The 23,712-nt window shown below is 28.3% G+C and overlaps 1 protein-coding gene and 1 pseudogene across 4 annotated transcripts in view; one reads left to right on the forward strand and one right to left on the reverse strand.

The window, feature by feature from the left end:
* The window catches only part of LOC145246074 (cilia- and flagella-associated protein 99-like), a 697,934-nt gene that overhangs the window by 589,821 nt on the left and 84,401 nt on the right, over positions 1-23,712 (reverse strand). The window contains exon 1 of one of the 4 annotated variants that reach the window (XM_080107926.1): positions 9,522-9,600. The exons of the other annotated variants lie outside the window; for them this stretch is intronic. The gene's annotated coding sequence lies outside the window, so the exon portion shown is untranslated. Of the gene's footprint in view, positions 1-9,521; positions 9,601-23,712 lie in introns of those variants that run through there. 4 annotated transcript variants of the gene reach the window in all.
* LOC145246216 (5S ribosomal RNA) lies at positions 12,133-12,249 on the forward strand (annotated as a pseudogene).

A 23,712-nucleotide genomic window follows, 5' to 3' on the forward strand; every position in this document is an offset into this window, starting at 1 on the left:
AAGTATGGAAATAAAAAATGAAAAAAAAATCGTTTACAAGGGTTTTTATATAGATGTACATAAGAATACTTTGATAAGTATGTTTCAACTTAAATAGGGATGGTATAATAAAATTGTGGGGTCTGCGTTCGCGCTTGTACTCCATGGAAATATGGCACAAACTTTAACAAAGACTTTTCAGATCTATTTGCGTAAGTATACTTTTATAATTATGTTTCAGTTTGAAGAAATATGGTATAATTGAATTATTGGGTGTTCGTTGCGCCTGACCTCCATAGAATGTAAATATGTCACAAAGTTTAACAAGGTTTTTTAAAAGGGTGAGGGTCCGCAATAACACCTTAACTTTAATCTTAATTCACGTTAGCTTTTATTTACTTTTTGGGTTGAATCATATTGTGTCGAATAAATTCACCTCATAAATTCACATTCTTATTAAAGTGAAAGCAAAAAAAAAAAAAAGTCAAAACTTTAGAAAATTCTCGACACAAATTTTGCATAACTCTGTTTTTTTCCTTCTCCACTTGCACGTGGAACTCCTTTCGAAAATAGATAAATAATAAAAAATAAAAACGTTACTTGTTATCGTGTCAAAAGAAGGAAAAAATCCTGCTCACGTGATTACGTGTCTTTTTAAAAACATTTACATAACCTTTTTATTTTTATTTATATATCTGTTCAAGATTTTTTTGTCAGTGTACTAGAAGGAATTCAGTTGATTACAACTCTTTCTGCATGTTCTTTACATTACAATAGTACAACTCTGAATCTGACGGTGCAATACTACACCGTTCAATTCTGTAAAACTGAAACGAAGCTGTTCTGCTTTAAAAGGGCGCCATTTTCTTCTTATTCATATTTATATCGATTCTTTGCTTTAAAAAACTAAAGTAATTACGTGTTTACTTTTTTGATATCCTCTTTTGCTGTTTCAGATTATTTTACTAAACTAAGTAAAGCTTCATTATTTTTCAAAACTGTTTTTATTTCTTTGTTTTTCGATATTTCGTCGATATCATTTAGAAAAAGTGTTTAGCAGAAAAGCCAACAAACGACTACCCGAAAAAATAAATATACAAGAAATAAATGTTATCATAGCCAATAAAAGTTCAGTTCATGTTTTTTTTTTGTTTTGAAATAGTTTTTAATGCTCTTTACTTGAAATAATTTCAGCGAACCGAAATTAAAACGAAATTTGAGGCGATAACTACTTAAATGAATTTTTATATAAACTACACATGCCATAATCGAATATTCCTCAAGCACAAAATAACGGAAAACATTAAAATATGTTTATAAATATTCCTTACGTTGACGGAACTCTCTTAAATTGTTAACACAGAATGCTCAGGTGCCCCTCCTTCAAATTGAAAACGGGGCTCTCCATTTCAAAGTAGCTGCCATTTTGATTTTTTTTAAACCGCTTCGTGAATTAAAAAAATTTTTTTTTTTTTACAAACTACTTAAAAATAAAAACCAATGAACTTTTCTACCATAAAAGTAACTTTTATTGACTATGGTAACATTTATTTCTTGTATATTTATATTATTATATATATATAACATTTTCTCTTTGTAAGGAAACTTCATTTTGTTGGTTACTCTTGGCTACGAATGGAAACAGAGTTGATATAAAAAAATATATTTTCGCTAAAATTATCTTTACTTTCATCATATTTTGCTTAGGGTAAAATTTTTGAGTATCAAAACCTATCTCTTTACAATCCCCTCCTTTTCATAACCTATCATACTTTCATCAATCACAGTTCATTTTCTGTAGGCTGTTTTTGAACCCAGTCAACGATGGGTACTTCTGCTAGTATATGTATATATAAGTGTAATGAATAAAGTTAAATTCTGTAGATTAAAACATACACAAAAATATATTCAAGTTAAGAATTTATTGTTTGAAATAAGTAATATATGGATAAAAAGCACGTTTATTTCCTTAATCCATGAATTTTCAATAATGGCTGATCTCATCGGAGGACATGAAATGCAATTAGCATTTGATGATGTGAGCCATTATTGAAAGTCCATGGATTAAGGAAATAAATAAAATTCTTCTCCATATATTCCTTGTTTCAAACAATAAATTCTTAACTTGAATATATTTTATGTATCTACAGAATTTAACTTAAATCATTACACTTATATGTTGCTCTATTGTTTTAATATTGAGCTTTACCTTTTTTTTGCTAGGATCGTCCTGAAAGTATTACCTCACTGTAATATCTTATAGGACAATTCACTTGATTTCTAATCTGTGACTTAAGGCACTTTGTGTGTATGTATGTGTGTCTATGAGTCTGTGTGTGTGTGAATTAGTTCTCTGTGGACAACGAAATGGCTGGACTGACTTTTTTTTTATTTCACACACATGTACTTTATGTGTCTGGGGTGTTCTTAGATTGATTTTTATCGGAATGCATCTGATAAGTATCGAAAATCGATAGTTAAAAAAAATCTGATTAAAGAAGGAACAGTTCAACTTCGACCATAGCTAACAACCTTATACAGCCAAACATCGCAAGTGCATTTGAGAAGTTTTATCACCACACAAGAAAGTCCCGCCGTATAAAATAAATGGAAGGTTCTTTGATAAGATAGTGGCGCATTTGAAATGAATGCTTCTGTTTAGAGCACAATTGAACCATGATACTCGACTTTTGTATTTTTAGTTTTAATTCAAACTATTATATAAACATAAGTTTATAAAACAGTGGTTCTCTACAGTGCAATGCAGGCTATAATATATTGTGGACTAAAACACTGCGGAGAGGCATGTGAAACTTTCTCCCAATAGGACCTCTATTGGATATTTAGCTGGGGCGACGCTGTAAAGCACATGCATTGCAGATGGATTTTAATCTACATTCTTGTGTTCGATAAAAATGACCGGAATTGTAATTATCACCGAAAACAAAAATAAAAAGGTTTATATTCAAAGTCGGGAAATTAGAATAGTGCAACGCAAAATAAAATAGAACGATGTAATATTTTAATATTTACATTTCAGAAATGTAGGTTGATGTTTATGTAAGTCAGTTAACATAAACAACTGCGCGCGAACGAAAGAGAGAGAGAGAGAGAGAGAGAGAGAGAGAGAGAGAGAGAGAGAGCAGGCTGATAGTCTTCCAATGTGATTGATATTTCTCCGGCGTCGCCGCCACATACACACCCACCCTTACAGTTTAACGTGTCTCTTTCTTTGTCGATGGGCAAAAGTCAATTGTAAATAAACTTCTATATTGACAAATCCGTCTCTGTGTTGATTTTGAGAAAATCGACAAAAGAATTGTCATGGGCGTATATATAATTTAGCAAGGGGCTGAAAAGTGCAAGCTAGAAAATTATATATACATTTAATAACGCAAGTACCCTACCAGAGCAGGCAATTAATGGATGTGATTAAAAAATGAGCAATTTTACCGATTTTGATGACAATAAAAGTATTAAAAATGAGGAACATTCGTTGATCCTTATCCAATCGCAGGCAATCCCTGCTACTATATATATATATTTATATATATATATATATATATATATATATATATATATATATATATATATATATATATATATATAAAATAAAACGTATATATATATATATACGTTTTATTTTATTTCTATTATTATTATTTTATTTGCTCTGCAAGAGTATTGAGCACTTTCTTCAGGTTTTTATTAATTACCACTCCTACTATATATATATATATATATATATATATATATATATATATATATATATATATATATATATATGCTAGTATGTCCTTTTTAAATACTTTACAGGCAAAATTTCTTTATCGGGTCTCCCTGCTGGTATATATATAAATAAAATAAAACGTGTATATATATATATATATATATATATATATATATATATACGTTTTATTTTATTTTTATTATTATTATTTGCTCTGCAACAGTATTGAGCATTTTCTTGGGGTTTTTATTAATTACCACTCCTACTATATATATATATATATATATATATATATATATATATATATATATATATATATATATATGCTAGTATGTCCTTTTTAAATACTTTACAGACAAAATTTCTTTATACATTTTGCTAATTCCTCCCCTCTGACGAGAAGGAAAGCATTTCTTCAAAACTCCACGGATTAAAAATAAATGTGTGTTTACTTCTTGCTAAAGTGTTTCGCAACAGATTTTATTAAACCTATTTACTTTTATATATATATATATATATATATATATATATATATATATATATATATATATATATATATATAAATGTAATTCTTGGTTCGTTCGTTACTAGTAGTCTAAATAACCACTGAAACGATTGCTTCGACATTTTACTATAATATGTTTACTGTACCCATGCGTGTTTTTATATATCTCATTTTAATTATAATATTATACTTAATTTTTCTTTAATAAATATGTGGTTTTCTTTGTACGGATGGGCCATTTTTTTTATTTGGGGACATATTTATTTACTTCCGCCTTCCGTCACGTGACTTCACTTAAATAAATTTTTGGTCTCACCACGACAGGCCGGTGTCTTGCTTAATGTAAACAAATTTTTATCATGTATGAAATAATTTTTAAAAATATCAGATTCTAATCGGTAAATTTTAAATTAATTTAATTACGTGATCATTCATAATGTAACCACGTGATTGAAATTTAATTTAAATTGACCACATGTGGTCGCTTTCCCACGGGCAAAATGAATGCCGACGCTCAAAATGTATCAACATTTTGACCCTTCCCTTTACTTAAAAATTCACCCAAAATCAGTAAATTAACCAATTTTAATGAAAATTTCAGTATTTATCAAATAATAATCTCGGAATTATTTTTATTTAAATGTTAGTGCTTTGTTTAAACAAAAAATACCTTTACTAAAGTTATAGTTTTCAGTAGTAAATAAAAAACGCAAGAATTTATTTTAGCTTTTTTTTATATATAAATAAAGCATCGTAATTTGTAACAATAAAAAAGAAATAAAACAATTATTACAGGAACATTACGAAAAAAGCCCCTAAAGTCCGTATTAATGAATTCGATATAACTCGAAGAAAAATGAATTTCTCAAACTACCGATATTATCATTGAATCAAGCATTTGTCGGAAACCTACAAAAAGATTATGATAAATCGGCTTTCAAAACTTGGTCCCCCTATTCTTTGTTTATTTTTGCCCGTACCAAAAAAAAAAAAATGGATATTAAGCAGCAAATCGACGATTGTGGATCATTTTTACTATTCAGGAAATTGAAGATTCAATTAGATTCCTATTTCAGTCACCTAAATTATTTAGTGTGAAATGAGTTTAGGAATTTATATCCAAACCTAAATATTATTTTTACTTAAAACAAAAATATAATAACATTAATACACTAAATTAGGTAAAATTTGCATAGAATGCTCTGCTTTGCGGCTGTTGTAAAAATGGAACGGAAACTTAAATTTTGTTCCCTTTTAAATTCGGTACATTTTTACATTACGTCCAACTCATCGTTCACATTCAACACGTCAACTTTTATAGGTTTTTGAGTATGCTGACAAGGTTAGGGGTGTCTATTCCGAAAGCCGTTCTTAACATGGGGAGGTTGAAGGTGTCTATTCCGAGAGCCGTTCTTAACATGGGTAGATTGGAGTGTTTATTCGTTGTAAACATACCCGATAACCTATAAATGTCGATATTTCCAATATGAACGGTAAGTTAGACTTATATAAAAAATAATAAAAAGATGTATCAAACTGACTTTTTTCGCTTAAAAATGGAATTATTTCCCTTTCGTTAATAATTTTCTTTTCTTTTTTTTTTTTAAATATTTTGTGTTTTATATATATAAAGTACAATTGTTGAATGTTATTCTTTTGATTATATTCGTTTGGGGGGCACAATTAAAAAAAAGATTAAAACAGAGCAAAATTGAAGTTTCCATTCCATTTTTACAACAACTGTAAAACAGCGCATACTCAGCAATTTTTATCGTAACTTACATTATATTAAAAACCGAGCGACCCATAAAAATCTGGTAGCTGAGAGTCAAATATACTTAAAATATTGAAAAAAACAGGAAAAAATAGAACCTCTTCCAAACATAAAGGCAATAATTTAGTTTTGTCCTTCTCTTGGGTGTTTTCAATAAGGGGGATTGATTTACTGGGATTTGTATTAGAAGTTGAACACTTTTTAAAATTATTTTATTGTTGAATTTGCATTTTGGTTAAATTTGTTAGTTTGCAATCGCTGATAGCCCACTCAGAAAATTGAACAAAAGACGAAATTAAAAAGAATGGTACTCATGCAGAATTTGACCCGCCCTCAGATTCCAATTATGGTTAGGGTTCAATCGGCAATCACCGGATTAAACCGAGCGTTGTTCAAATGTTGAAACACTAAATGAACATTTTATTTATTTTTTGCATAATTAATTAAAGATGGAAGTATTTTTCTGTTTATTTTCTTAACATCTGTTGACAAAAAAATAATTTGTACATTTTCTTGAAAAACATCAAACTTTTCTCTACTTTCACCTAACTATTTACAGTGTTCATATAAAGCATTCATCTGTTCTTTTTATAATAAAAATTCCGTTTTCAAAAAGAAACGTTTACTGTCAAATTTCTTTTTAAAAAAAGTGCAAATTTTCCTGAAAAAAACAAACAAACTTTCACCTAACAATTTATGGTAAAAAATTAATCTTTTTTTAAGTGGGGGTTGGGGCAACTTTTATTGATAAAAAAAATTGCAAAAAATAATAAAAGTAAATAAACAATACAAAATGCAAATTTCTTGAGGAATGTGTTCCATTTTAACAAACTGAGCCACAGCAACACATGGCCGCGTACAGCTAGTATATATATATATATATATATATATATATATATATATATATATATATATATATATATATATATATATATATATATAGGTTATGAAAAGGAAGGGTTGTAAAGAGATAGCTTCGAATTTGGGGGTATCAAAACCAAAGCAAAATATGATGCAAAGTAAAAATAAGATAGATAAACCCCATATTTTATTATACCATACCTGTTCACACTGAAACACTTATCACAATATTCTGTGGATCTATATTAAAAAAACCTTGTTAAACTTTGTGACATATTTCCATTCTATGGAGGTCAGGTGCGAGCGAACACCCCATAATTTTATTATACCATATTTCTTCAAACGGAAACATAATTATCAAATTATACTTACGCCGATAGATATTAAAAGTCTTTATTAAAGTTTGTGCCTATTTCTAGTCTATGGAGGCCAGGCGCGAATGCAGACCCCACAATTTTATTATACCATCCCTATTTAAGTTAAAACATGCTTATCAAAGTATTCTTATGTACATCTATATCAAAAACTCTTGTAAACGTTTTTTTTTTTTTTCATTTTTTATTTCCATACTTTGGGAGCCAGGCGCGAACGCAGACCCCACAATTTTTATGAACCACCGTTCAGCCAGATCAAACATGCCCATTCCTGATCCTCGATACATCTTCTATCATTATATGTAATCAGTTTTTTAAAATAGTCAACCATATAGGAGCCTATTCGTGACCACACACACACACACACACACACACACACACACACAAACACACAAACACACACACAGACGTTCAGCTTTATATTATAGAAGATATATATATATATATATATATATATATATATATATATATATATATATATATATATATATATATATATGCTGTATACAGAACACTTTTTTGTTTTACATTTTAACAAAGTAATGTCTGACTAGCGGGACCTGTGGAAATTCCACAGCGGACTCAATAATATATAATCTATTTATATGAATGAGTCTGCTGTGGAGCTTCGATTTAAAAAAAAAAAGAAGCAATATATCCATGCGACTTGGGTGCATCAGCTGGAATCGAAACTGAAACCAACACTTATGAAATATATATATATATATATATATATATATATATATATATATATATATATATATATATGTATATATATATATATATATATATATATATATATATATATATATATATATATATAACTTGAGTTTCTTCAGCTATAATCGAAACCTAAACCAAAACTTATGAAGAATTATTGGTAAAAGCATTTATGAAACAAATAGATGAGTTAATTGCCATCAACTATAATCGAAACCGAAACCAAAACTTATGGGGAATTCTTGGTAAAATTATTTATTACAAGAAATGGAAGTCCATTACAATTAAAGCGTGACACAGAATAAATAACACACACTACGTTTCACATTTTAACTGCTAGATTTAATGAGCCATAATCACAAATCTTTCTAGACTGTGACAATGTAAGTTTTGTTTCAATCCAGTGACCTTCGTCGAGGGAGTATAAAAGATTCCCTTCCCTCTGCAAAGAAATAAGAGGAATGGCCTTTGTTCTACCTCGAGAGACAATGGCCAACCCCTGTAAGAGTGGAATTGTGAAGCAAGGTTTGTGCAATCTCCATCCACACCTCTTTTGAATCGGCACTGCCTGATTCCAGTGGCAAAGAGAAATTGAGGACGACCGGAAACAATGCCGAAATAAACGAAGAAAGCATATACAACACCTTTATTCCCAAATCGTCACCCATCTTAGTACTGACCAGGCTCAACGATGCTTAACTTCATGGATCTAACGAAAACCAGCGTGTCAGTGTGATTACGCTATACAAATAAGATGAAAGCGTTAAGTAATGAAAAAACAAACAAACAGCTATTTAGATCAGGATATATACTATTCTGTTATCTTATAACGAAAGGAATAAATCCTGTTTAGTCGTAATAATGAAATTATTTTATTTATCATAAATATTGTATTACTGTTTGTTGACGATGTACAATTCAATACAGAATATTTACGATGGAAATAATGTTAATGGCTGTACCAAAAATGACAGGTTTGTGTGCGCTCGTGTGTGTGTGTTTGTGCGTGTGTGTATGTGCGTGTGTTTGTTGTGTGTGTTGTGTGTTTGCATGAGTGTGTGTGTATGTGTGTGCTTTGTGTGTATGAGTGTGTGTATGCGTGTGTGTTGTGTGTGTGTTGTGAGCGTGAGTGTGTGTGTGTGTGGGGGCGTGTGTGTGAGTGTGTGTTTGTGTGTGTTTATTGTGTGTGTTGTGTGTTTGTATAAGTGTGTGTGTATGTGTGTGTGAGTGAGTGTGTATGCATATGTGTTGTGTGTGTATTGTGTGCGTGCGTGTGCGTGTGCGTGTTTGTGTGCGTGTTTGTGTGTGTGTGTGAGTGGGTGTTTGTTGTGTGTGTGTATGTGTGTGTTTTGTGTGTATGTGAGTGTGTGTTTATGCATGTGTGTTGTGTGTGTGTTGCATGTGTGTTGTGTGCATGCGTGTGCGTGTTTTTGTGTGGGGGTGTGTACGCGATATCATGAATTACTGCACCTAGCAACTGCGTTACTAATTAAATTTGAGTTGTTTATATTATTTATAGAAGTATATGTGTAAACAAGAGAAATAGCAACAAAAAAGAAGAAAAAAAAGAAGATTTACGTATGAACTGTACTCGCCTGTCAGCTGAAAGTGTCAAATGTGTTCGTTTAAACTGAATGCAGTTACTCAAACAGTCGGACTATTTTGTTCTTTTTGTAAGTTTTCAAAGAAAAAAAAACATATAACTTAAAGAATTGAAATAGCAGCATCATGGAATTTTACGGTGCACTAAAATTGTTTCTCTTACCCGGTAAGAAGTGATGGCCTGGTGCTACCAGATCAGGCTGTCTGAAGGTATTGACTTTCTGACTCAATGCTGCACCCTTTTGTTTTTGTCTTTTAACTCTTTGCAAAACTCAATCATGTTCTGCAAAGCCAAACACGAAAGCAACAATCCCCTTTCTTCTTCATATTTTTCCTTCCCCCCCCTCTTCCCTACTAGTATCCTGACTTAAAACGCACCAGGCAATAATATTATAACCCTTTCCCTTTCCATTTTGCAAAACTCAATCATGTTCTGCAGGTTCCGGCATGAAAACAACAGAATCCGCTACAAGACAAACAAACAATTCAAATTGATGATGAAAGATATAAAAGAAATTGAAACATAAAATCCTTCTACAAAATTACTAGATTCAGCATGAATAACCTAAAAGGAGTTGATGAGCTGTGAAACAAAAGAACGATAAGTGATGGTGTGTTAGTAGATATTTGATAGGGAGGGAACATGGTTGCTACCCTCTATACCGAACACGATATTGGGATAGGCATTAATTTCATAATAAATGTATTTTTTTTAATAAGTAAAAACATATAAATATTTTCCAGAAACACACTGAAGGAAATGGTGATGCTACTGAGTGACAACTATGTGCATAGGAAATGCTATTTGCCTATAATTGCTGAATTTAGAAGGGTGTACAGAGAGATCGTTTTATTATATGTACAGATTATCACTTATGTTAAGTGGTGGCATGTTAGTCGATAAGGAAAAATGGTTGATACTCTCTATTTGGAAGAAAATTTGGGGAGAGGCAGTAATCTCGGAATAAATGTAATAATTTATGTAATACTTAAAATGTAGAAATACAATGTTTGAAAAATGCATTAAAATGAATTTGGAAGACAATTTAGGGAGAGGCAGTTATATCGAAATAAATGTAATAATTTATGTAATAATTAAAATGTATAAATACAGTTCTTTTAAAAATGTATTGTAATGAATTTGGAAGACGATTTAGGGAGAGGCAGTTACCTCGAAATAAATGTAATAATTTATGTAATAATTAAAATGTAAAAATACAGTTTTTCAAAAATGTATTGTAATGAATTTTGAAGACGATTTGGGGAGATGCATTAATCTCGGAATCAATGTAATAATTTATGTAATAATTGAAATGTAGAAATAGTTTTTTAAAAATGTATTGCAATGTATTTTTTGTGGTGTTTGTGAATTCCTTAGTGCGCATAATCAGTGATGTGTAGAACAGGATTCTTCAATTATATTTCTTTTCTGTGTTCAAATCTATTCCATTTCACTCTACATTCATACATAAAGGTTTTATTGTAATTCGAAGTGTGAGTACATTTTTGAGACACCCTGTATTTTACTGAAACACACTATAGAAAGCGATGATGATGTTGAATGTAAAATATATGCATAGGAAGTGTTCGGTTATTTGCCTATAATGGTGGAATTTAAGGGTGAACAAAAGCATTTTATAATACAGTAGACTAGCAGGACTACCCCATACGCGTCTCGGGTTTGAGCCTGCCTGCCTGCCTACTACTATTTTTTTTGTCACACCTACAAACACCTGGGCAACGCCAAGCACCCAGGCTAGTATTTATATAAGATATATATTCCATAAGGAATTATCATAGATCCTTGCAACTTCAAATTTCAATGACTTTTCTTAGAATTTAAAGGAGGGTGGTATTTAGTTCTTTCACACTGCAAGAAATGTAACACCATGGTCGGAAAGTGAGATTAAAAAGTCAGCACACCTCCTGACGACTTGCAAAAAGTGCCTATGGCACCTCAGGCGATTAGCAATAAACTAACCCCTTCTCAAAGGGTGAAAAGGCAAAGCCTAGGAGGGTGTGTGTGTGTGTGTGTGTGTGTGAAATGGCACTAACCCTATTTGGATTTAATCAGCTTCCACCGAAAAAGGAAGTTCCGTGGGAGTATGAAATTCACAAGCAGTCCGAAGTTGAATGTATATCCCCATTAGGGGAGATGACAACGTTAGGTTTTTGCAACTCTTGTAGGGAGGTGTCGACTCCCCCTACATACAGCGCCTGGGATTCCCAAATTGGTCACCCATTTTAGTGATGACCAGGCTTATTGTTTCTTAACTTCGGTGATTTAACGGGAACCGGTGCATCAACGTGATTATGGATTATTGTTCTCATCTTGAGTGTTATTTTCATAATGCTTCAGCCGATGTAACCTCCAACCTTCTTCAAGTGCTTCTTATCATTTTTGTCGAACTCATCCATCTTTCTGTTAAGTCGGGAATCTACACCCCTTATTTAATCCATGTGGGTAGCATGCTCTTGTTCTGTCAGCCATGGTTGGGTAGAAGTCCTAAGTAATTCACTGCAGCCGACACTCAGGAAATACAACTGCGAATTACTTAGGACTTCTACCGAATCATGGCTGACGGAAAAGTACGGCACAATCACGTTGACACACCGGTTCTCACCAGATCACCGAAGTTAAGCAACGTTGAGCCTGGCCAGTACCAGATGGGTCACCATTTGGGAAGGCTAGGCGCTGTATGTATCTTCTGGGAAGGTTGGGCGTGGGGCCAGCACCCTCACCCTGTAAAAAGAACTCCTTGCTACAAAAACATCTACAAAAGTTGTAGATGTCTTATGCCTCTCCAGGGGCTCAAGGGCTATGGATGGCTAACAGAACAAGAGCATGCTACCCACGTGGATTAAATAAAGGTTTCCGTTCAAAATGCCATGCAGGTTCCTGAGTTCGGCAGAAGGATTCCCTAGTTCGACAAGATACACCTGAAGAAGGTCTGAGGTTACACGTATATCACAATATTATATATAATAATTTATGGTTTCCATATCATGCTAAATTCTTACTAGTTTTGCTTAGTAGGTGATCGCCAGGCAGCATATGTGTTGCACCGTTTTAGTCATCTTACTTTGCACCGTTTTTCTCTATCTATAATTTTTACACCTGAAGAAGGTCAGAGGTTACATCGACCGAAACGTTATGAAAAATAACATTCAAGATGAGAACAGTAGTCCACGTAATAAATTCACACGGTTTGTAATTTACATATTTTGGCGAGCGTTGTTTCTTAATGTGTTCTTCGTCCACTGCTTTTGTCCATTCTCCAACATCTTTCACACAACGTTTTGGCCAATGTAACCTCCAACCTTCCTCAGGTGCATCTTGTCGAACTCGGGAATCGAATTCAAGAATCTGCACAGAATTTCGAATGGAATCCTTTATTTAATCCCTAATGATCTTGTTCCGTCAGCCATGGCTGGTTAGAAGTTTTACGTAATTCATAATTGTATTCTTAGTATCGCTTGCAGAGGATTGGAAATTATATCTACATTTAAAAGTAAATGAGGACTTTCTGGTACTCCCCCCCCAACTGAAAATGAAATTCTACTTTTATAGGTGATTACAGAATCGAAATCAGTAATTGTATCAGAACTGATAATTTAGAACAGAATAGAACTCTTTATTTAATCCACAAGGATAGTATGTTCTCATTCCGTCAGCCATGACCAAGTAGAAGTCTTAAGCAATTCATAATTATATTCTTAGTATCGCCCAGATTGAAGATTAAACCTTTAACCTCCAGAAGAGTGTCACTTAGAATTGAATTTTACCTGGTACTCTATCCGTTACACTACAGGTGCAAATCTGATTGAGATTCACCTGAAGAAAGTCTGAGGTTACATCGGTCGAAACGTTGTTAGAAAATACTCAGGATGAGAACAATAGTCCGAAACATTCAACTAATCAGAATTATCAGTCCTCATCTCAAAAACTCAGAAAGATAAACATCCTTTTGACGTTGACTTAAAAGGTTCAATTTGTTTTCGTTTAAAGTCCAGAAAGTGTAAAGAATTCTGTAAAAGCTGACAAGTTTACCCTCTACGCCCGTTAAAAAAGAGAATCGGTAATACGTATGACTAGCAAGGAGACGACGACCTTCAAAGAAGGCAGGACGTAATGTAGGTCATATGCTTATGTGTTGTTTAAGATTGTGATCTTAGATGATTTCTGCTAAGATTATAGAATAAATATGTGAGCTCTCAACTGGGGCATTTTTGTTTTCAAAAGACAAGTCTAATACAAGCGAACTGATAAATAATTTTATTTATAATGTAATATTTTTATTTATCATATGTAATATTTTTATTTATCATTTGTAATATTTTTATTTATCATATGTAATATTTTTAATTATCATATTATAATTTGTAATATTTTTAATTATCATATGTAATATTTTTATTTATCATTTGTAATATTTTTAATTATCATATGTAATATTTTTATTTATCATATTATCATATGTAATATTTTTATTTATCATATGTAATATTTTTATTTATCATATGTAATATTTTTATTTATCATATGTAATATTTTTAATTATCATATGTAATATTTTTATTTATCATATTATAATTTGTAATATTTTTAATTATCATATGTAATATTTTTATTTATCATTTGTAATATTTTTATTTATCATATGTAATATTTTTAATTATCATATTATCATATGTAATATTTTTATTTATCATATGTAATATTTTTAATTATCATATGTAATATTTTTATTTATCATATGCAATATTTTTAATTATCATATGTAATATTTTTAATTATCATATGTAATATTTTTATTTATCATATGTAATATTTTAAATTATCATATGTAATATTTTTATTTATCATATGTAATATTTTTAATTATCATATGTAATATTTTTAATTATCATATGTAATATTTTTATTTATCATATGTAATATTTTTATTTATCATATGTAATATTTTTAATTATCATATGTAATATTTTTATTTATCATATGTAATATTTTTATTTATCATATGTAATATTTTTATTTATCATATTATCATTTGTAATATTTTTATTTATCATATGTAATATTTTTATTTATCATATGTAATATTTTTAATTATCATATGTAATATTTTTATTTATCATATGTAATATTTTTATTTATCGTATGTAATATTTTTAATTATCATATGTAATATTTTTATTTATCATATGTAATATTTTTTAATTATCATATGTAATATTTTTATTTATCATATGTAATATTTTTAATTATCATATGTAATATTTTTATTTATCATATGTAATATTTTTATTTATCATATGTAATATTTTTAATTATCATATGTAATATTTTTAATTATCATATGTAATATTTTTATTTATCATTTGTAATATTTTTATTAATCATATTATAATTTGTAATATTTTTAATTATCATATGTAATATTTTTATTTATCATATGTAATATTTTTAATTATCATATGTAATATTTTTATTTATCATATTATCATATGTAATATTTTTATTTATCATATGTAATATTTTTAATTATCATATGTAATATTTTTATTTATCATTTGTAATATTTTTATTTATCATATGTAATATTTTTATTTATCATATGTAATATTTTTAATTATCATATGTAATATTTTTATTTATCATATTATAATTTGTAATATTTTTAATTATCATATGTAATATTTTTATTTATCATTTGTAATATTTTTATTTATCATATGTAATATTTTTAATTATCATATTATCATATGTAATATTTTTATTTATCATATGTAATATTTTTAATTATCATATGTAATATTTTTATTTATCATATGCAATATTTTTAATTATCATATGTAATATTTTTAATTATCATATGTAATATTTTTATTTATCATATGTAATATTTTAAATTATCATATGTAATATTTTTATTTATCATATGTAATATTTTTAATTATCATATGTAATATTTTTAATTATCATATGTAATATTTTTATTTATCATATGTAATATTTTTATTTATCATATGTAATATTTTTATTTATCATATTATCATTTGTAATATTTTTATTTATCATATGTAATATTTTTATTTATCATATGTAATATTTTTAATTATCATATGTAATATTTTTATTTATCATATGTAATATTTGTATTTATCGTATGTAATATTTTTAATTATCATATGTAATATTTTTATTTATCATATGTAATATTTTTTAATTATCATATGTAATATTTTTATTTATCATATGTAATATTTTTAATTATCATATGTAATATTTTTATTTATCATATGTAATATTTTTATTTATCATATGTAATATTTTTAATTATCATATGTAATATTTTTAATTATCATATGTAATATTTTTATTTATCATATGTAATATTTTTAATTATCATATTATCATATGTAATATTTTTATTTATCATATGTAATATTTTTAATTATCATATGTAATATTTTTATTTATCATATGTAATATTTTTATTTATCATATGTAATATTTTTAATTATCATATGTAATATTTTTATTTATCATATGTAATATTTTTATTTATCATATGTAATATTTTTAATTATCATATGTAATATTTTTAATTATCATATGTAATATTTTTATTTATCATATGTAATATTTTTATTTATCATATGTAATATTTTTAATTATCATATGTAATATTTTTATTTATCATATGTAATATTTTTAATCATCATATGTAATATTTTTATTTATCATATGTAATATTTTTAATTATCATATGTAATATTTTTATTTATCATATGTAATATTTTTATTTATCATATGTAATATTTTTAACTATCATATGTAATATTTTTATTTATCATATGTAATATTTTTATTTATCATATATAATATTTTTATTTATCATATGTAATATTTTTATTTATCATATGTAATATTTTTATTTATCATATGTAATATTTTTATTTATCATATGTAATATTTTTATTTATCATATGTAATATTTTTATTTATCATATGTAATATTTTTATTTATCATATGTAATATTTTTATTTATCATATGTAATATTTTTATTTATCATATGTAATATTTTTATTTATCATATGTAATATTTTTATTTATCATATGTAATATTTTTATTTATCATATGTAATATTTGTATTTATCATATGTAATATTTTTATTTATCATATGTAATATTTTTATTTATCATACGTAATATTTTTATTTATCATATGTAATATTTTAATTTATCATATGTAATATTTTTAATTATCATATGCAATATTTTTATTTATCACACGTAATATTTTTATTTATCATATGTAATATTTTTATTTATCATATGTAATATTTTTATTTATCATACGTAATATTTTTATTTATCATATGCAATATTTTTATTTATCATATGTAATATTTTTATTCATCATATGTAATATTTTTATTTATCATATGTAATATTTTTATTTATCATATGTAATATTTTTATTTATCATATGTAATATTTTTATTTATCATATGTAATATTTTTATTTATCATATGTAATATTTTTATTTATCATATGCAATATTTTTATTTATCATATGTAATATTTTTAATTATCATATGTAATATTTTTATTTATCATATGTAATATTTTTAATTATCATATGTAATATTTTTATTTATCATATGTAATATTTTTATTTATCATATGTAATATTTTTATTTATCATACGTAATATTTTTATTTATCATATGTAATATTTTTATTTATCATATGTAATATTTTTATTTATCATACGTAATATTTTTATTTATCATATGTAATATTTTTAATTATCATATGTAATATTTTTATTTATCATATGTAATATTTTTATTTATCATATGTAATATTTTTATTTATCATACGTAATATTTTTATTTATCATATGCAATATTTTTATTTATCATATGTAATATTTTTAATTATCATATGCAATATTTTTATTTATCATATGTAATATTTTTATTTATCATATGTAATATTTTTATTTATCATATGTAATATTTTTATTTATCATATGTAATATTTTTATTTATCATATAGCTTAGTGACATAATTTTATATGTTTTTTGTTTTACTCATCTTCACCCCCCCCCCCCCCCAAACAAGGCATATCTCCACTTTGACATAAGGAGCTACTAATTGGGACCATTTGGGGAAGATTAACAAGATGTTGCAGGTAGCGGGAAGGGAATGCCAAAGTCTAGTTGTTCGAGTTGCACAATCTTTAAGCACATCTCTCGTGAGGACGTTGTTAAATAGCGGAGGATCGCTGAGATAAGCAGAGAGCAAATACAGCACCTAGAATTTCCAAATGGTCACCCATCTGGTACTAGCTAGGCTCTACGTTGCTTAACTTTGGTGATCTTATGAGAACCAGTGTCATGATTATGCCATATAAATACACACACATATACATACACCCACACACACACATATACATACACCCACACACATACATACACACACACATATACATACACACACATATGCATACACACACACACATACACACACACACACACACACACACACACACACATATATATATATATATATATATATATATAGTCTGTTTATTATGCAAGCATTATTTGTTACATAGGTGCTCATATGTTTCAGTGGAATCCCAATTCAAAAAGAGATCACTTCATCAGACCAAAAAAGGAACTATATAGAAATGAGAGTCATGATTACATTCGTTTTTTATAAGATATTTGGGTGTGGTTTATGTTCTGGAAGAAAGTGGGGTGTATACATTGTGAATGTGAGCAGTAGGGGTTTTGAAGAGAGTGTGGTGAAGGAAAGGAGTACAGGTGGGAATGAAGTTGTGGTCAAGCTGTAGCAGTGGGGAGGTACTGGTATTATTTTAACTTGGCAGTTGTTTATTGGCTTAAGTTTTTGCTTTGGTCTGAAGTAATAGTAGAATACCCTCATCGCCACTATTTCCCTATCTTAGGTTTTTATGGTAGTATTTTCTTTTCTGGTGGCAATTTCATTATCAACTATTGTATTGATAAGCTCTATTTATTCATTTATTTTATTCTCTGCTTTTTATCCGTTCATTTGTTTCTCGTTTACAATTATTTATTTATTTGTTTGTTTAATTATAAGATAGATGGTCAAATTAACAGCCAGTGAACAGATATACAAGCTTATTTATATAATTAAAATAACGGTGATATACTGGGAGTTATGCTTTCCACTCTACCGTGGTGTCTAAAGTAATTACAGCGACAAATGTTTTCATATTTACATATAAACATTATTTTCGATGGTTGTCATTTTTTTCATTTGGGTTGTTTATCGTTTCCTCAATACTAGAGTATAAATATATTTTATAGGTTTATATGCTCCGTTATAGAGATAAGTTTTCCATGCAAACAGGTACATAATAGAATATACTTGTCTGTATTGGTTGAGTATTCTGTTCACAAATCCCTCAAGATAGAGTACTTAGTTATCGTTTGGGATCAATCATGTGGTTGGTTTTCTTATGTAACGCTGCTTTACAATAATACTTTTCATATTAACCTTCCCACTACAAGCGTGCTAGACCCATAGATTATTTTAGATAATCATTTTTTAGTGTTTAATTGTTAAGTAATCATATTTTAGTATTTAACTGTTAAGTAATCATATTTTAGTGTTTAATTGTTAAGTAATCATTTTTAGTGTTTAATTGTTAAGTAATCATATTTTAGTGTTTAATTGTTAAGTAATCATATTTGAGTGTTTAATTTTTAAGTAATCATTTTTTAGTGTTTAATTGTTAAGTAATCATATTTTAGTGTTTAATTGTTAAGTAATCATATTTGAGTGTTTAATTGTTAAGTAATCATTTTTTAGTGTTTATTTGTTAAGTAATCATATTTTAGTGTTTAATTGTTAAGTAATCATATTTTAGTGTTTAATTGTTAAATAATCATATTCTAATGTTTAATTGTTAAGTAATCATATTTTAATGTCTAATTGTTAAGTAATCATATTATAGTGTTTAATTGATGAGTATGCAAAGTGCACTCACATTTATCCAGTTGGTAGTGTATTATGTTTCTTTTCGTTTAATTTAGTATTAATCGGTAGCGCTTGAAATGGTGTTGAGAGGTAACAAGAGGATGGCTTAATTTAAGTTATTTATGCTAGCCTATTCGCCCATGCTTTTCGGTGTATAGTTATTAATTAGAGGTGTGTCAGTTTTTAGTAAGTATAGTTATTAATTTGTGGTGTATTGGGACTATTTTGTAACCTTTCAACTCTATCTTTGGTTCATTTATTAATTAATTTATTAATTAATTAATATATAGGGAATGGCGGGTTATGAATTGCAGTATTACAACTATGATGGGATCGCTATTCCTTTTTTACAACTTATTTAAAGTGTAGCCTTCAAAGTGTTTGCAGCTTATAGTCGATTCTACTTTTACATTTAAGAATTTGTCACAGTCCTTAAAACTAATAATCCCATGTTTCTCTGCTAAACATAGAAAACAAGGTAAAGTTAATGAACTACATGTTTTTTTTTGTTTTTTTGTTTTTTTAAATAGGCATAACCATTTATCAAGTCCAGAGACCACTTGAGAATAAGGGTTAAGAGTGTGCAGTAGTCAATTGGACAGTATAGTAATCGTTAGTAATGGAAATTCGATAAATTTGTTAACTGCAGTGGAACGGCTCATCAAGAACTTGTTTACGTTGGACTTGAAGACAACCATATTGTAGTCAGCTGGAAAGTAGGAAAACGGAAGACAATTCGACAGGCGTGCAGTTCTAAGAAAGAAGCTTTGTTCATGGAATTTATGTTTAGGTTTAGGCACAGATAAAGAGTGGGGGGGAATTATTGATAGTGTTTTCAGCTAGACGAGTGTTTCTTGTGAAAGTTTAGCCTTCCTAAGTATTTTCCATTCGAGTAAAGGTGTTTTGTTCGCCTCGATTAACTTCCAGTACATATGTGCAGACATGTTTCAGTGGAATCCCAATTCAACAACCCATGACGGGCATGTAAATTAACAATGTAATGTTCACTTCCCAATATGTTCAACCATAGATAGGGAGCGTGTATATATATATATATATATATATATATATATATATATATATATATATATATAGCTTAATGCGTTAGAGGAAAAGAGTGAGCTGAATAACCTCACTTTAACCCTAAAACATACACTCCATACATTTAAGACTATGATAAAGACCCTATGCACGCTTTTTACATCATTCTATATATAACACGCTCTCCTTTATTTAGAATTCGATAAAGCTCCCCCCAACATCATCTATAATTTTATTTGATCTATTTCGTTCCTAATGAATCCCATGCTAGATGCTAATCGTGACACCCTGCACTGAAGAATCCCGAAAGGATGAAACACTAGTGTCTGTAGGTATTTAATTATTATAGTAGAAAAAATAATTAAATATATATATATAACTACTTAATTTACTCACATAAAATTAATATGCGAAAGTATAAATTTATGCGTAAACTTTAAGTATTTATTTCAAAAGTGCTCAATACGTAGGTAGAGCTAGTTAGTAAGTTATAAAATATATATGGCGATTAAGCTACACTGAATATTCCGCGTTTCATCCACTCTAGGACTCTTCAGGCATATATATATATATATATATATATATATATATATATATATATATATATATATATATATATAGCTTAGTGAGTTAGAAGAAGAGAGTGATTTCAATTCTATAAGAGGAGACTTATTGGGATAATATAAAGCTCAACAAGTTTCATTGGAGCTTATATATGAAAACAATAAGAATGGTAAATATAGAATGGTTCATTTAGTTGGGATATAGAGGGGCGATGAATCCAACGCTAGTCGCCACATCCCCACTATGTTACCTAGCATCTTCTCTACTCTTCTGATGAGAAGCATTAGGCTTCAAAATGCCTTGGCATGAAGAGTCCCTTCTATCCCCCAACTAATTTCAAAACGATACCGATCTTATGAAAATCCGTCGCCTCTGTCGAATATTTTAGGCATACATACATACATACATACATACATACATACATACATTTAAACAGACAGGTGAGATTTATATAATAGATTAACTTATTAACCTCTGGGGAGATGAGCCTATATCGAAAATCCATGGATTCAGGAAATTACTTTAAATGTTGTATTCTTTGTTCAAACAATAAATTTTTATTTTGAAAATCATATTTTTCAAAACTGTCATACACACACACACGCGCACACACACACACACACACACACACACACACACACACACACACACACACACACACACACACACACATATATATATATATACACACACAAAGATGGCTACCAGACCTAACAGACAATGTTGAGTCTTCCATGAATTCTTTCCTTCTTAACATTATATTGTCATGCACCTTTTTTATCAAAGCAACGAATTTCTAATTTTCTGAAGAGTATATGCACGAAAAGAGCCGGTATTGACATAATAATAACCTTTTTTTTTCATAACGAAACGAATCTGTAAAAAATGTCACAGAATTTTAACATGCTAGAGGAGATGTTTTGCATGAAAAATGAATATTTGGATCTTGGAATATAACTATACTGTTATTCTTTGATATGTTCTGTTGCTATATTTAACAGACATTTAGCTTCTAAACAAAAAGGATTGATATACACAAAAGAGTGAAAGATAATTGTAAAAATATATTTTACCAAAACGACAGTGTATATATATATATATATATATATATATATATATATATATGTATACACTAGGTTTGCCTGGTCGTAAAATACGCTTAAATATGATATTTTAATTTATCCAGATTTTGTATATATTCTTAATAGAGTGGTAATTTCAAAAGTAAAAAAAAAAAAAAAAATGTATTCAGGTGCCATCAGCTAGAATCGAAACTAAAAGCAAAACTGTAGCATTCAAAGCTCGTGACGTTACCACTGTACCAACGTGAGACTATATGAACTGATTAAAAATAAACCAAGATCAATGTACAAAATGTTTCACGATTTTTTCAATTTTTACCTATTTTTAACACTTTAACAATATTTCAACCCTTTAAAAATATTTTTAATCCTTTAAAAATATTTTTAATCCTTTAAAAATATTTTTAACCCTTTAAAAATATTTTAACCCTTTAAAAATATTTTAACCCTTTAGAAAATATTTTAACCCTTTAAAAAATATTTTAACACTTTAAAAAATATTTTAACACTTTAAAAATATTTTTAACCCTTTAAAAATATTTTAACCCGTTAAAAAATATATAACCCTTTAAAAATATTTTTAACCCTTTAAAAAATATTTTAACCGATTAAAGCACGATAAAAGAACAGTCCATAAAAAATCCAATCATTTGAGGCCCCTAACGTCACTCCGCGACTTTCAGTTTCGGAAGTGATAGAGTTTGGAGATATGGAGACAGACAGACATAGAGCCTTTTAAATATTAGAAGATATGGCTCCTTAACCTATGGACTGAATGCGGTATTTTGTTTAAGGAATCTAGCTAAAAATAGGCAAAAGTTTTGGTGTCAAAAAATATATTCGACTCCACCCCGCATTCTCCAAAATCAAGCAGGGCATAATGTTTTAGTTAAATAGAAATTTTTTTTTATTTTAATTTATATATTATAATAAATTGTTTTTTTGAATAAGATCAAATACTAACTAAGAATATGACCAACGGCATCTATTTTCCCACATTTTCGAATGGCCTTGTGTCTAATTTGTTTGAAAATTTTTAAAATGTATATTTTTTCGGAAAGAATATTGCATTTTTAGAATTATATAATGTTTATACAAATTATTTATTCAAAAACTATACGTTGATGCACTACATATATTTATAGGTATATATTTACTTCTCTCCCATTGTAAGAACTGTGACACCAGGGTTGGAAAGTGGGATTTAGAAATCAGCGCCCCTGAGGAAGGACATTCTGACCCGCAAAAAAAGTGTCTAGGCAAGCCCCGTTGGCATTCTTCGGTGAGGGCGTCTCAGACGATTAGCAATAAACTAACCCCTCCTCAAAGAGAGAAAGCAAAGCCTGGGAGAGTGGACATAGAACAGCACAGAATCAGCATTACACCACAGTGAACAGGGGTCAGGCCATTACAGGAATGATCTAATCGCTG

The sequence above is a fragment of the Euprymna scolopes genome, chromosome 23, assembly GCF_053919585.1.
Source record: "Euprymna scolopes isolate OS-2025 chromosome 23, ASM5391958v1, whole genome shotgun sequence".
Lineage (NCBI taxonomy): Eukaryota > Metazoa > Mollusca > Cephalopoda > Sepiida > Sepiolidae > Euprymna > Euprymna scolopes.